A 16,135-nucleotide genomic window follows, 5' to 3' on the forward strand; every position below is an offset into this window, starting at 1 on the left:
CTTCATACTTAGGTCTTGTTCATGGTGGGTCTCAGTTTCCACAGCTGAAGCTATAACCTAACAAATCTGACCTCTACTTTATTCTTCAATCAAGGGTTTGTGTTGGTGGTATGGTAAAAAAAATTAAGTATCAAATTTTTTTTTAATCATGTGGTCTTCTCAACACCTTCAGAAGACAGCATGATGGAAGCAGCATAGCTTAGAGTCAATGGGCCTAGAGGTCAGACAGTTCACCCAGGAACATGTGCCAGAGAAATCTCGGGAAAGGTACATGAGATAACCCCACTTTCCCCTAAAAGGACTAAAGGAAGGGAATTCCTAAAGAGAGAAAGGTTGGCACACGGGTATATCTAGATTTGGATGGGAAGAGACGGATTATAGTACAAAATGTCATGCAGAATAGACATGAGATGTGTCCATGGGCAAATCACTGGAACTTTTGAGCCAGAGAGCCCTCTGTGGAAATGTCATTAGTAAGGATCTCTGGTAGTGCAGTGGGTTCAGCATTAGGCTATTAACCACAAATTGTGCAGCTGAAACCCAACAGCCACTTCACAGGAGAAAAATGAGACTGTCTGCTCATGGAAAAGTTTCGTTTCAGAAATCCTAACGAGCAGTTCTCCTCTGTCCTACAGGGTTGCTATGGATCAAAGCAGGCAGGGACCATTGATGGCTTTACGTCATGGGCTTATTTTAAAGATTACATTTAATGATGCATCTGATAAAATTGACACAAAGATTTCATATAATGAAATCCCAAACCAAACCCACTGCTAACAAGTCAATTCCAACTCCGAGTGACACCAAAGGAGAGGGCAAAACAGCTCATTGGATTTTTCTGAGGCTGTAACTTTTTTTCTTTTAAAAAAAAATTGATCATTTTATTGGGGGCTCATACAACACTTATCACAATCCATATATCCAGCCATTGTGTCAAGCACATTGGTACATTTATTGCCATCATCGTAAGTATTCATGGGAGTAGACTGCCTCACCTTTTTCCTGTGGGGAGGCCAGTGAGTTTGAATAAATGATCAATAGATAACATTAAGTCAAAATGCCCCACACCCACCAAGAGTGAACCATGACCACTACTAATTTTGCTGCCATGGAGTTAATGTTGACCTACAGCAACTCCCTGTGGGTTTCCAAGACTGTAGTGTTTACAGGAGTAGAAAGCCCAGTCTTGCCTCCGAGGAGCTGCTGATGATTTTGAACTGCCAACCAGGTGGATCAGAGGCCAACGCAAAACCAGTACACACCAGAGCTCCTGGAGAAAACCATTACCCTTCCTTAATACAAATCTTACTCATTTCTACCCTGGGTCACAATATACCTCCATTCCTAGAAGGTCTTTCTTCGTCCCTTCCTGACTGGCTGTGGCTGGACAGAATCTTACCTCCGTCCACGGCCTTGCTGCCCATCCTCACCTAACTGGTCCTCTCGATGCATTGGCTGGACCACTCATTGGCTCCTGACTCCACTGGACCATGAGGGCTGCACTTACATTCAGTCTGTCTTCCATCAGAGTCTGACATTTGAGATAGATTATTTCCCTTTAAATTGTCCTTCCTCTTGAGCCCAACATGGTAGGTTCCAAAAATACTCCCTAACGGGATAATGATCCCCTTCGAACAAATGTACATGTGTAGCTGGAGAGCCAAGTGGAATAAATGTCATTCTATTCATATACTAAGTAACCAAATGGCAGAATACCTTAAACTTTAAAAATCAAATTAATGGAATTTTGACATTTGCAATCATACACGAAGCCAATACCATGTACTTTACAACTTTTCCCTGACGGGAATAGTTCCCTTGCTGGCAGCAGGTAAGTTCAAGCTGCAAACCCCGCTTCCTGAACAGATGTTTTCCCTGCCATTTCCAAGCCCATTATGATGCTATATTTTGTTGGGCTCTAATCAAGTAATATTCATTAATTTCCTTCTCACGCATTTATTGCTAAGTAAGATTAGGGGCGTAAAAATAAATAACTCAGGACCCTGGTAATCTCAGGTAGTTGACTGCTCACCCACTTCTCTATGCCTTCCCTTCCTTCTGAAAGAGGAAGGCCGAGTGGTGCAGTGGTTAAGCACTTAACTGATAACCAGAAGGCCAGTGGTTCAAACCCACCAGCCGCTCCACGTGAGCTCAGACAGGGTGATCTGCTCCTGTAAAGGTCGTTACCTAGGGCACTCCTGGGGCAGTTCTTCTCTGCCCTGTGGGGTTGTTATGAGTAGAGTCTACCCAACACAAATAGCAGCAGCACATATTCTGGGAATAAACCCAAGTGAGGCAAGAGCCAGTTGCTTCCATTGTAAGTCAAATTTGACAGAAAGATATGAATGATTAGTCTGGACAAATGTGGACTGAAATGAACGCTTTAAGTATATAAGCCAATTTATGTAGGTCATGTAATATAAAGCCTGAAAATATACAGCACAAGATTGACAAATGTCATCTACTATTCATAGTAGTATTCATATTATTAGGTTTCTAACCATAATACTCAAGGCCATGTAAGAAACCATTCATCCCCAACTATGATTATCAATAGACTTGAGACCTACAAAAGGAAGATGACCAAAAAACATCCTGGGATGAATGAGTTAGATCTAAGTGGGAACTTAACAATTCACCTCTCATAATCCACTATGAATACTAGACTTAAATGAATTTGCTAATATTTTCATGATTTACGCATCACACATTTTCACATTTACTCTAAAAACAACCAAAAAAGGACTGTAATGGGATATGTATAGTGAGTGATAGAGTTTTTATGAAATTTCTTCATGAAACATTATGTATTTCTGAAATATTAAAATATATATATAAATTAATATGTTTGGAGATTTATAAAGAATGCACAAAGCAATGCAAATGTTCTCCCAAAGGACAACAGCCATGCTGATACATATTACATTTTTTTAATTTTATGATATGAGGGGACTTCAGAGTTGGTGGAAAAGGAAATTGAAAGATCATGGCATTTGTCTACAAACTGTGGACACCTCCCTCTTACATAATGCTAAGCAAAAGTGTGAGTCAAACTGGTCACTAGGGGAACTGATTTTCAGGCTAAACAGGATGAGGGGAGAAGCAGAGTTACACCCTGAAGACTTCTTGCACTTTAAAAAGTGGTCCTACTTTAGATGCCTAGTTCATGTTGAAGGAAAGGAGACCGATAGAAACTATGGATAGGACATTTCAAATCCTAATCTGAAAAGGAATGTGCATCTTATCAAAGGGGTGTGCATTTTATCATGAAATGAATGCTGCCGATTGCAGCACCTTGGAGGTTTGCAGTGAGTGGATCAGCAGGGTAGTCAAGGTGGGGATAATCTCCCCTTACAAGGAGGCCAGGGATCTGGTCCTTCAATGATCCGAAAGACAACCCAGACTATGCGATGATCTTGTGCTTCAGGGAGAAGCAAAGAGAAGCGGTGAGATTCTGACAGAAACAAGAATAGCCAAGGCCTCGATCCTGGTGTGGATGAATGTATCCACCCATTTCCCCCTTGAAGCCATTTCTAGTGCTTGGAGCCACCTGGACTTGGGAGAATCCTCAACAGCTTGAGAGTTTCACTTTGGGCTTGGCACCAAACAACCCAGGCAACAAAGGAAGATGCAGACAGAAGCAGGAGTTTGAATCGCCACCAACCATTGTCTAGCAGCACAGCCCCCAGCCTGTCACACTTCCCTCCACCTCGCGTCCCTAATCCATGAATTTACCCAGGAAAGGCATTTTGAACAGTGCCTGCCCACGGTTGTGGAAGGTTGTGGGATAGAGTGAGAGGTCATTTTGCTCTTGACATAAGTTCAGCCTCCCCTGAGTTCATTTACCGGCCATGTGGCAGCTTTGCACCGGGTCAGAGAATGAAAAGTGGGTGACAAGTTGGGTGGCAGCCCAGGGAAGGTGATGTTGCCCGAGGGAACTGTCAGGGGATGCCCTTAGTGACGGGTTTACAGATGTTTTGTCACCTTGAAGTTGGGATACCGGTGCCACAAGGTGGTGACTCACACCTGGGCCATCAAGTAGACAGTAGTTGAAGGGCCTCAGGACAGATGCCATTGACTTGTCCAACTTGCATTTGTATCTGTATCAGATTGTGGTCCTTTCCTCCCTTCTGTGGTCCCACCTGCAAGAGTGATGAATTGAGCTGTCGTCAGTCATGATTGGTGGTGATTTCTTTTGTCTCCTGCCTTCTGGGCCGAGCCCCATGCCCGTGCCTGCTTGCACACTAGTAAGACCTCATGCTAATGGCTTCCCTCACCCGGATTGTGAGAAACACTGTCGGCATCCTGATACTGTCTCAGTTCCTCTTGGTAAAACTGGTGGGTCTCTATAAATCCCTCTAAGCCCCATGGATCTCCAGGGGAGAACTGGAGTGGACAGCCCTTCCATAGGAGGTTGCCGATGGGTAATTGCCAGGGTTTACTGACAAGCACTCAAGAAATCCAACCTGTGCCCACTTGACAGGAGGGGGGCTGTATTAGTCAATTTTGTAAAATGGGGCACCCAAGCTTCCATGGACCAAACGGGCTTGTGAGCTCCACAATGGTTTCATGGGCTTTAATATGTTCCCCAGTTGGAGTCCCTCCACCTCTTCCTCCCCCAAGGGCTGAGTACTATGGGGTTGATGAACTTCCCCAGCTGTCGCCTACTTCCTTGAAGTTCCTACCTCTGGGGTGGATTCCCTTCCACTCCCTCCCCTGATTAATCTGATTCACGTGATTCCAGCCCCACGTCAGCTTGTGCTCTGGTTTCTTCTTAACCTCATGGCCTTTGGTTCCCTTAATTACTGAAGACAGACCAGTTCGGGATTTACTTCTCACGGGATGCTCTGTCTTGTCTTTGTCCTGTCTTAAGCCTGAGTAGAGGTCTCTGTGAGCTGTGCTTGTAGTGTTTTCAAAAGTTTGTAGTATTCCCCCCTGGAACACATGTGAGCTCTTAAATTTGCTCAGAGCTTCGCACAGCACCTGGCAAACTGCCTGTTCAAGAAACCCCTGAGGGAAGCTTGTGGAGAAAGGGGGCCCAGAGAACAAAACTTTTATTTTTCTTTGCCACCCTCCTGGCACGGAGCACAGTGACAAAGTTAGATGTCTTTCCTTTTTAAAAATTTGAAGTCTTTCTTTTTTTATTATTACTAGTTAGGATTTAGTACATATATCAATCCATATTTCAATCACGTCAAGGAGAATTGTACAATTGCTACCACAATGTTTCCAAACAATCTTTGTTTACATGAACTCCTTGACATCGTCTCCCTTGCTCTCGCTCTCTCTCTCTCTCAAACACACACACACACATATCACCACCACTGTACCCACCTCCCCCCAAACCCTTATTCTATTTGCTATCCCTATAGATCATCAATTCTGGGTCTCATAAGCTGAAAGATTCTATTGTGAATAAATAAACAAGCAGCATTACAGACCTTCAGGAGAGAAGTGCATATGTTTTTTCTTCAGACCTCTCTGCTGAGGTGCTTCCTTATGTACCTGGTTAACCCAGCAGGAAGCACAGGAGACACGCATGAGATCCCTCCAGACATCACCTACTGTGCAAATATTGATGGAAGAGCCCCCCTCCCACACCTACAGAATGGAATGACCTCCTGCAGCAGAGAAGCTGTTGCCACCAGCTTTGCCCTGATGTTTTCAGAGTCACGCTTTGGTCACAAGTCACAGAAGCAATAGACATTTGGAGCTAATGGTTGGTTTGTGAAACACACCGCAGAATCAGGAATCGGCAGGTGTGAGCCCATCCAGAGTTTTGAGGGTGGGGTGTTGGTGGTGTGGGGCATGCCACCTGGATCAACACCAGTGCTACCTGAAGGATGGCTTATTCTCTTCAAGATGGTGTGGGTCTTGTGCCAGAGATTTGGAATGTATCTCACCTACAGAGAATCTCCCTAGACATAAGGGAGGACAAGACTTTAATTCCATACACTGAAATACTGAAAAGACTAACTGGAGAAAAAGTCAAGGGTGGGCTGGTGGGGGGACAGGATTCTAGTTCTATATAATCAAGGACAAGTCATTAACTATCACAATTATACCTGTGTTGTCTACATAGTAGATTGTTGTCATCCTTTATTCATTTAACAAGCATTTATTGGGAGGCCTGGTGGTATAGTGGTTACAAGTTGGGCTGTGATCCACATGGTCAGCAGTTCTAAACCACCAGCAGCTCCCAGGGAGAAAGACTGGGCTTTCTACTCCTTTAAACAGGTACAGTCCCGGAAACCCACAGGGAGCCATTGAGTCAGCACTGACCCCATGGCAGGAAATCTACATTTAAGCTTTCTTAACTATAGACCAGATGAGTCCCTGGGTGGTACACACAGTTAAGCACTCAGCTACTAATGGAAGGATTGGCAGTTCAAATCTACTCAGAGGTGCTTCGGAAGAAAGCCCTGCAGATCTACTTCTGCAAGATCACAGCCATTGAAAATCCTGTGTACGAAGCACGGCTCTGTGCCAAACACATGGGGTCACCGTGAGTCAGAAGCAACTCAGACAGGAACTGGCCTGGTCGATTGACTGTGAAAAACCAACAAACCAGCTGCCAGCATCATGACGAGCATTTCTGTCACCCACCAGGCTAAATGCGAAGCACTAGGGTAAAAAGATCTTACAGACTTTCCAACACTGTGCAGCTTCTGTGGAAAGAATTCTTTTGGAGGTTGGATCAATCTTTGGTATAAAACATATGGTACTGGTACATTCCTGTAAATATAGTTGCCTTTACCATTGAGGGACGATGCTAATGAAGTCGTCAGCAGGAAATGAGTTCACGGATTGTTAGTTCATCTTAGGCCACAGAAGAATGGTCACCTTGTCATCTCCATTTCTCCTGAATTCTGATTACACCTCTTCAGTGGCCGTCTCAGAACTCCCTGTCTGAGAGGTCTCGCTCCCCCAAGATTGTTGTCCGTAAATCTTGACGCTTTGCTGCTTTCCTGGGACACATTGTGCTTGGTGATTACGTATCTGTTTACTAACTTGTTTTATTTCTCACACACATAAAGAAGTAGCTGCACCAGATGAGGGGCCTTGACCTTTTGACTGCTTCACTCTCAGCAATACCTGGTTCAGGTATTCAATACCTGAAACATAGTTGGTAGTCGATAACGATGCGCCCCAGAAATGATGGTTCACATCACACAGAGCCAGGCCAACTGCAGAGAAACAAATGGGATGCCTGGGGAGGACATGTAACTGGAAATAACTGTATGATTATTTTAGGCTCAAATTCATGGTTGGTGTTGGTTTGCATGTGTTGTCTCAACAGTGGTAGGGGAAGAAAGTGATTGACCATAGACTTACTATTCGGCTCAATTCTTATTAAAACAGCCTTTCCCAGGAGGACTTCTATCCCTATTTTACAGATAAGTAAACTGAGGCTCAAAGAGGACCCTAGCTCGGGGGCTCACACTTGATGAGGGAAAGGTCCTGTTTGCTTTTTGTTTCTTTTTCTATACATCTCACCCCTGCACATGGATAAAGGGGCCCCGGGATAAGAGAAAAAACAAGGAGAGAGATCAAGGCATAATAGTCCTGAAGACAAGGAGTAAAAATCCACCTCCCCAATTGTCAGAAACCATTGAGTCAGAGAGTCCTCTTGTCATATGTGAACAAGTCCAGACTTCGGTGGGTTAAGTGAACTGCTCCGCGTCACAGATTTCTGCCCCAAATTCCTCCTTAGGTCAGCAGGGCCTCCTAGCTCGCATAACTCTCTCACTTTACCTTCATTTCTCTTTTGTCTCTAGTCTTCTCTTACCCTGGAGGACAAAGCACACACAGACTGAACAGGAAAACACACTGTCACTGTGTTCCCAGAAATGCGATTGAGCCTTCGGGACAGTCTGAACTGAGTACTTACTTTTATGCAAGTTTATCAAACCCTCCTTTGGAGAAGCGAGCTGTGGCCACAAGTCTGCAGGGAATCAGTATGTTGCAGAATTTAGCATACGGAGGCACAGACGGCAGCCCTAGATCAGTTGCAGATGCTTCTACGGTGGTGTGTGAGCGCCATCTGACGCCCAATGGCAGTATGGCATCCTCTCTGAGCTCTGGTTATAGCCTCAATCAACATCTTAACACTAACAAGATGTTATCGCGATGTTATCCATTGTGAAATGCTTTGCCAATGACGTATAGTTAACAAGATCCCTTAGAACTGTTACAAATCTTTCGTGTAAATTTAACTCTATTTATTTATTGGCGTATGTGGATTTCATTGTATATTGTGGCCTGAGTCTTTATTAAACAGGGTCCACAGAGAGACTAAATGCCTCAGGTGACCTCTCCAACTACAGGATTTGGAGCTTCCACTGCCATCATAGGCTTCCGCAAACCAGGTGTTCACAGTTTAGAGACTTGAACTCTTGACGGAAGTAGAAAGCCGGTCTTTCTCCGGAGGAAGAGCGATTGATGGTGTAGTTTGCAGCCCAACATGCCCGCACGATGGCCCAGGGCTCCCCTGCCGTGATCCTGGTAATTATGAATCCAGTTACTGTCCCTATAGATTTGCCTCTCCTGGATTTTCTGTGCAGAATACAATACAATGTGGGGGGGGGCGGGGACAGAGCAATTAACAAAACAAAAACCTCACTCGAAAAGAAAGCTTAAAATTCCCTTGGGTTTTATTAAGGCATGTATCTCATGCGAGGGGGCTTCAAAAATTGTGGGGGGGACTTTCATGACCTTTTAATCCATTTTTCCATGAAGTGTGGGAACATTTATGTATTTTTTTTCATTCACTCAACTAATATTTGTTGAGTACCCTAATGGCGTAGGGGTTACACATTGGGCTAGGTCAGCAGTTTGAAACTACAGGCCACTTGTAGAGAGAACGGTGGGGCTTTCTACTCTAGTGAAGAGATGCAGTCTTGGACATTGTCCTATCGGGTTGCTGTGAGTTATCATTGACTTGATGGCAGTGAGTTTGGTTTATTTTAGCTTTATATGTAAACACTCCATTCTCAATAACAGAAATGAAACTGAATAGGAAGGAGGGAAGGGAATCAGATAGATGATAGATGATAGATAGATAGATAGATAGATAGATAGATAGATAGATAGATAGATAGCCTGCCCTGAAGGAGTTTCCACTCATGCAGGAGAGAAAAGGGGATCTTGACCATTTAAAAATAAGCACGAGGGTGTTCTAAGAGGGGTGGGAAAGTTTGAAGAACGTCCAGAGGAGAACCTCCTCTCCTACAACTGATAGACTGTGGGGAGCGTGATGAAGCTGGGGAGAGTTCACTTGGAGTCATGTCTGCCCTAGGCGAGGATTGGTTATCTCCTTGAGATTGGGGGATCAACAGAGAGGATCATGGTTGGCTATAGGTGCTTCACGGAAACCTGTGGCTGGACAAGTAGTGGTGGTGGTGGTAGTTGGGGGGGGGGACCCAATCAGGCTGAGAGAAGGGTAAAGCAGAAGAATGCAGTTCCTTCTGCAAGCATTTTCATCTGGAGAAACTGAGGTTGGTACCTCAGGTGCTGAACAGTTCCCTCTGTCCTACCCAAGACTAAATTGGGACAAATGTCTCTGGGCTCCTCACCCAGCAGTTCTTCCCCCTGTGGGGACTGCTGAGACTACTGACCTTGGGCTTTTAATTTATGTGTTTCCATAGCACAGCAGGTTCACGTTCACCAACTAGTCACTCCATGAAAGATGAGGTTGTCATTCCTATAAAGATTCACAGTCTCAGAAACCCTATCGGGACATTCTACTCTGCCGTGCAGTCACTATGCGTCCGAATTGACTTGAGGCACTGAATTTGGTTTGGAGATGTCTCTGTGGAAGAATGAAGCCCCAAACTCCTACACTGGGTGTTAGCTTAATCAGAGCTGGTGCCTTCTTTTGATTGATCTCCTTTTCATTTGTTCACTAGTGGTCTTTTAACTAAATACAATACCTTGGGTATGCAAAAACTTTCAGGAAACACAAAACCACTGACATTCATATATGTATAAGAGTTTTGTACCAAGAAGTAATCTTATAACAAAAAGTCATCCCAGCCTCATCCAAATGAATCCCGTGGGTCCAATGCACAGAATCCCACCAAGCAGAAAGGCAATAGAGCAGAGAGAGGAGGGGTCCCAGTGTCTCTTTTAAAGATCCAAACCTCCCATTATCAGGCTCTGACCTGATTGACAGGTTGGATTCCAACACTACACTATCCTACAAATTCAAGTTGACAAAAATCTAGCTACCACAGGCATGGACAATGCCAAATGAACCAAGTTCTGGCCTGAACTTCTGGCAATTCCCTGTCAATGCACTTCTGTAATCCTTGTTGGATGATCTTCAGAAAAATTTTGCTTCTGTGTGCTATGGTTCTATAATTTGTGTATTCTGCTGGGTCACTTTTCTTTGGAATGAATACAAATAGGTTCTTCCAGTCAATTGGCAGAGTAGCCATCTTCCAAGTTTCCTGCCAGAGAAGAGTGAGTGCTTCCAGTGTTTCATCAGCTTGTTGAAGCATTTCTGTTGGTATTCCATCAATTCCTGGAGCTTTGTTTTCGGTAATGCATTAAGTGTAGCTTGAACTTATTCTTTCAGAATCATTCATTCTTGCTCATATGCTACTTCCAGAAATGGTGGGCTATCAACTAGCTCTTTTTACAGTACTATGTATTCTTTTCATCTTGTCTTTATGCTTTCTGCATCATTCAATATTTTGTCCATAGAATCTTTCAATATTACAACTCAATGCTTGAATTTTTCTTGTGTTCTTTCAGTTTGATTTGCTGAATGTGTTCTTCCGTTTTGGCTTTCTAATTCTAGTTCTTTACACATTTAATTATCACATGTGGCTTTGTCTTCTTGAGCTGCCTTTTGAAATTTTCTATTCAGGTCATTGAACTCATCCTTTCTTCCATTTGCTTTAGCTACAATTAAGAGAAAGTTTCAGAGTCTCTTCTGACATCCACTTTGATCTTTGATTTTTCCTGTTGTGTTAGACAGGATCTCTAGAGAAACAAAACCAGGACACTTGTGATTATATATATGGATACATATATACAGCACAAAGGACTATAACAGCTAATTAGTCCACACCGCAGTACAGAGGGCTCAATTCAACTCATTTCCATAAAATAGTTAATATACTGGAAGTCCTTCAACTCACAAATGCTGCTGGGTCCAAGGTCAAGAAAGAGCTGTGTCCTCTGTAGGGCAATGTAGGCAGTCCAAGCCACAGGAAGCAAACAGAAGGGAAAGTCACTCACAGTCAGCCAGATGACAGTCCGCAGCTACAGTATACACAAACAGTGTGGCAAAGCAGGTCTCAAATGAACCTCAAGCTTTAGAGACATGGTCCACAGGTTGGGTGTTCCACAGGTAGTGTAGCTAGCAAGTTGAGGCAGAGAACTGGCTAAGACAGCCACACACTGGTCCCATCACCAGAGAACAAGAGATAGGCAGGGCTTGTTGAGTCATTTATCTCTTCGCCCTCTACTCAAACTGCGATCTTATTAATGTCACATGTTCCTATTGGTCAGGTTGGCAAAATAAACCTACCTATCTTTTTAATGACCTTTGCTTTCTTCATGAATGATGGTCTTGATAGCCTCCTACAGCTGATCATGTCTTCAGTCATTAGTGTTCACTGCATCAAATCTGTTCTTGGGATGTTCTCAAAAATCAGGTGGGATAGATTCAAGGTCATAATTTAGCTCTCAATTACTTGTTTTAATTTTCTTCAGCATTATCCTGAATTTACATATTACCAATTGATGATCTGATCCCAAGGTCTGGTTTTAGCTTCTGATATTGAGCTTCTCCAACAAAAAAGAAGAGCCCCCAGTGAAACATATGCAAGATCCTGTCTGAAGTAGCAGAGACAAAGGAAACCCCAGAGGTTACAGTGCCAAGACTAGTTCACCAAACTGTACATTTAAGATTTTTTGCATGTGCTTTTGTCCAGGTACTTTATATTTCAATTAGAATTTACAAGTGAACTGCCGGGAACATGGGGACTGAGTAACACATACCAGAGGGACTCCGCAGAAATCACCCCAGAAGAGTTACTAAGAGGGAAATTCAACACTGCTGGATCACAGGAGGAGTATCATAAAGGTAAGTAGACACAGATCCACAAGGTTTTGAGAGGCTGGGAACTTTTGGCTTACCACAGTGGAGGCCGGCTAGAGCTTGCCCATATCACCGCCACTGTCTCAACCGGAGCCAGAATTATTTGGAGCCAGCACAGGGGCTTGATCTCAATGCAGCCACAGTTTATGGCTGCCTGGGGCAGAAATTAAACCCTTGCAGCTCCACCTGCAGGGATCGGGGCTCAACTATATCTTTACTTTTGTTGCCCTCTCCTCTCTATCCCCCCACAGTCTCAGCGGGCTTACTTTTTAAAAAATTTTTTCTCCTCTTTGTTTCTTCCCTGTTCTCTCACACACCACTGCCGACCTTCAGACAACTCCCCTTAGCCTAGGGCATTTATGCCTGCCCCCAACCCCGTTAGGTGAGCTCCACCCTGTGGAGCATAGCCAAGGATGGAGAAAGCCCTGCCGACCTGAACCAGGGGATACTCTGCCTAACTTCGACTGTAGGAAGCAGAGAACTGCACCAGTGACTTGGAGGACAGCCAAGCAGACTTTAACATACGCAAACAAAAATCTAATAAGATCATCAGAGAAACTGAAGAAAACTGAAGAGATAATCCTGATGCTATGAAGAGAAGCAACATTAGAATTATTGGATTACCGGAGGCAGACACAACAAAAAGTCATCTGCAACAATAGTAAGAGAATTCTTGGAGGAAAACTTCCCCAGCTTACTGAATGAAAACCAGGCAACCATTCAGGAGGCTGAAAGAACACTGGCTAGCCTGAATCCCAAGAAGTTACCAAGGCACATAATAGTTAAACTATCCAACCTTGAGGAAAAGGAGAAAATCATGAGTGAAGCTAGGGAAAAACAAGCAATCACATATAAAGTTTCCCAAATAAGACTATGCTCAGACCTATCAGCAGAAACTATGAGGAAGAGGAGAGAGTGGAGTAACATATTCCAAAAATTGAAGGAAAACAACGTAAACCCAAGAATACTCTACCTAGCCAAATTATCGATCAAGATATATGAAGTAAGAGTCTTCCCAGACAAAGAAAACTCAAAGAATACATTAGAAGAAACCCTGAGCTACAAAAGATCCTTGCCAAACCAGTATGGGCAGAACAAGATTCACCAAGCATAAATAAGAGACCGCCACATAGAACAACCTCACCCAGAAGGCAACAAAGAGAAAACAGACCCAAGATCGCATTGGCTTAAGGATGGAAAGAAGTCAAGAATGATACACACACACACACACATGCACAATACACTAATAAGAAAGGAAGGTAGCAAAACACTCAATACAAAAGGTATAAGATGACATCACAGAGTCCGCAGATGGAGATAATAACCCTGAATATCAATGGCCTAAACTCAGGCATTTAAAAACTCCAGCTAGCAGACTGGCTTAGAAAAAACAATCCATCAATCTGCTGCCTACAGGAAACATATTTCAATGCTACAGACAAAAACAGGCTGAGAATCAAAGGCTGGAGAAAGGCATACCAAGGAAACAGCAATCCAAAAAAAAAAAAAGCAGGAATTGCAATCCTAACACCGTCAAATATAGCCCAATTCAAAAAACCAGAAACCAACAAGTATTGGAGGGGCTGTGGGGAGACAGGAATTCTCATCCACTGTAGGTATGTACAGCCACTATGGAAATCAATTTGGCGATTTCTAAAACAGATGGAAATTGAGCTACCATATGACCCAGCAATTCCCCTACTGGGCATATACCCAGAAGAGACAAGAAACAAACCACAGCCAGACATCTGTGCTCCAATGTTCATCGCAGCAGTTTACAATTGCAAGGAGTTGGAAACAACCTAAATTTCCATCGACTAACAAAAGGATTAAAAAACTGTGGTACATACATACAATGGAATACTACACATCGCTAAAAAGCAGTGATGAACGCATGAAGCATATCACCGCATGGGAAGAACTGGAGAAAATTATACTAGTGAAGTAAGCCAAGCACAAAAGGACAAGTACAATATGAGTCCACTGAGGTAAACTTTAAAAAATGCAAAAGGGCTTTAGAGATAAAGCTACTGTATACAAACATTCCTGGGACAAGGTCCAGGTAGTATGGCAGGGGCCAGACCAAGCCAGGGGTACATATGGTGGCCAACTAAAAAGGAGGGAGATAAAAAAAAGAACAAAAAGATATAAATGTGTAATGGGGGAACAGGGCACTAACCTACCCAAGGGAAGGGTATTTATATCTCAAAAGGGAAAGAGAGACCAGACTTCAACCCGGTGTTCCAGGATATGAATGCAGCATACCAGCATGGAGCAGGGAGCCAGTGGAGGGGTCTGAGGGCCAGTCCCAATCCCAACTATATGGACAGCTGCCCATTCCCCCATAAGAATTTACTTTGAGGACAGCACTGAAACTGCAGCTCAGGAGAGGGACATGTCTGATCAGAGCACATAGGAGCAAATGAAGGGGAAGAGAGAGTGGAGAGCATCCTGACCTACCAAGCCTGGAGGGTGATATCCCCGCTAAGAAGAGCTAATGCACAGAGTGCACCATATGGCTGGCCCCACTATGAAACACAACATCCCTCGCTGACCCATTGCCCTACTGGAGACAACACTGGAGACACAGTGTCAGAATTGGCCCGGTCTGATACCACCACTCCGAGGCAAAACATTAAGGGCGTAGCGGGGGTGAGGGGGAGGAGCAGAGCCAGGAGGTACCAAGGGAGTGCCAAGGATAAACTTTGGGGCCAGGGCATGGCACCCCATTGGACTCGACTGGAGGATACTCCTAGAGGTCAACAAACAGACCTTGAACTATTTACAGGTTTTTCTTTTTTTAATTTTTATTTATTTATTCATTTATTTTTTTGTCATTGGTTTCTTAGTTGTTGTGTTGTTTCATTTTATTTTGTTGCTTTGTTTAGCTGGCTTGATTTTTGTGTGTATTATTATCTCTGCAGGTCTATCTAGATAAGATAGGCTGGATGAACAGCCTGGAGGAGAAAACAATGAGATTGATGGTTTTGGGAGGACATGGGAGATGGGAAGGTGGGGGCAAGGAGGTGGTCTTGACCAACCCAGGGACAAGGGAACAAGTGATCCAAAATCAATGGCAAGGAGGATGTGAGATGGCAGCTAGGGATTGATCAAGGGCAATGTAACCAAGAGAAATTACTGAAACTCAGATGAAGGCTGAGCATGATAGTGGGACAAGAGGAAAGTAGAAGGAAATAGAGGAAAGAAAGAGGAGGGAAAATGCATGTATACATGTCTGAATACAGGCATGTACATATGTAAATATATATATGAGGATTGGGAAATAGATCTATGTGCATATATTTATAGGTTTAGTATTAAGGTATCATATGGACATTGGGCCTCCACTCAAGTACTCCCTCAATGCAAGAATACTTTCTTCTATTAAATTGGCATTCTATGATGCTCACCTTCCCGACACAACTGCTGAAGACAAAGCAGGTGCACAGCAAATGTGGTGAAGAAAGCTGATGGTGCCAGGCTATCAAAAGATATAGAGTCTGGGATCTTAGAGGCTTCAAGGTAAACAAGTGGACATCTAGTTCAGAAGCAACAAAGCCCACATGGAAGAATACACCAGCCTGTGTGACCATGAGGTGTCAAAGGGATCAGGTATCAGGCATCAAAGAACAAAAAATCATATCATTGTGAATGAGGGGGAGTGCAGAGTGGGGACCCAAAGCCCATCTGTAGGCAACTGGACATAAAGGGTCACAGGGATGAGATGAGCTAGTCAGCGTGCAGTGTAGCCAATAAAACATACAACTTTTGTCTAGTTTTAAATCCTTCCTCCCTTCCAGTGGTAAGAGTGGCGATGCCAGGAGGGTAGAGGGAGGGTGGAGGGGAGAGGGGGAGCCAAGTATAAGGATCTGCATGTGACCTCCTCCCTGGGGAATGAAAGGCAGGAATGTGTGTATTTAGAACGTCAGACTGTGTAAGATATGACAAAATAATAATTGTAAATTATCAAGGGTTCATGAGGGCGTGGGGAGTGGGGATGGAGGGGAAAAATGAGTAGCTGAT

Source organism: Tenrec ecaudatus, chromosome 15 (genome assembly GCF_050624435.1).
Source record: "Tenrec ecaudatus isolate mTenEca1 chromosome 15, mTenEca1.hap1, whole genome shotgun sequence".
NCBI lineage: Eukaryota > Metazoa > Chordata > Mammalia > Afrosoricida > Tenrecidae > Tenrec > Tenrec ecaudatus.